At 39.6% G+C, this 599-nt stretch overlaps 1 pseudogene; it reads right to left on the bottom strand.

The window, feature by feature from the left end:
* Positions 1-239: 239 nt before the first annotated feature.
* Positions 240-359, bottom strand: LOC129904862 (5S ribosomal RNA; annotated as a pseudogene).
* Between the last annotated feature and the right edge of the window lie 240 nt (positions 360-599).

The following is a 599-nucleotide window of genomic DNA, read 5'->3' as shown; positions in this document are numbered from 1 at the left end:
CACCTTTCTTGAATAGATTCTAAGTATGGCAATCACATTGCTATTACTAATTTCTTTTTATTGAGTAATCACTTGATCTTACTCTTAGTAAGCCAATGCTCATAGGCTGCACAGTTATTCTTATGAAGTTTGCACGAGGTGCGTTCTAATTTAGTCATAATCTTGTCTACTCTTGGCTTACTTTGTTCTATATGTGTCATTGTACTAACACGCACTTACAATCTCTTCTTGTCATACTTGTTTCGTTCCCTTTTTCACTTCCCAGGGGGTCACCCATCCCAGTGCTACTCTTACCCAAGCACGCTTAACTTCAGAGTTTTGATGGAATCTGGTGCATTAGTGCGGGTATGATCGCGTCCATCCCTTATGGGGTCTCGTTTGAAATTTAAGCATTCCCATTTATATACGATAGCGTCAGTTGATTTTCTCTTACACTTGCACCTCTCTTGTCCACTTCCCCTCTTTTAGGGTGTACCCATGTCATCCACCATTTATTTTCTTCTATTCACCCGCGAATGATTCTACTCCAACAGATTTAACGTGATGCACCATATCTACACTTTCTGTTAAATCATTCATACGTTAGGTTGCCTTTATAG

This window comes from Solanum dulcamara, chromosome 9 (genome assembly GCF_947179165.1).
Source record: "Solanum dulcamara chromosome 9, daSolDulc1.2, whole genome shotgun sequence".
Taxonomy (NCBI): Eukaryota; Viridiplantae; Streptophyta; class Magnoliopsida; order Solanales; family Solanaceae; genus Solanum; species Solanum dulcamara.
The sequence above is the reverse complement of the archived record's forward strand: the minus strand, read 5'-3'. Positions and strand labels throughout refer to the sequence as shown.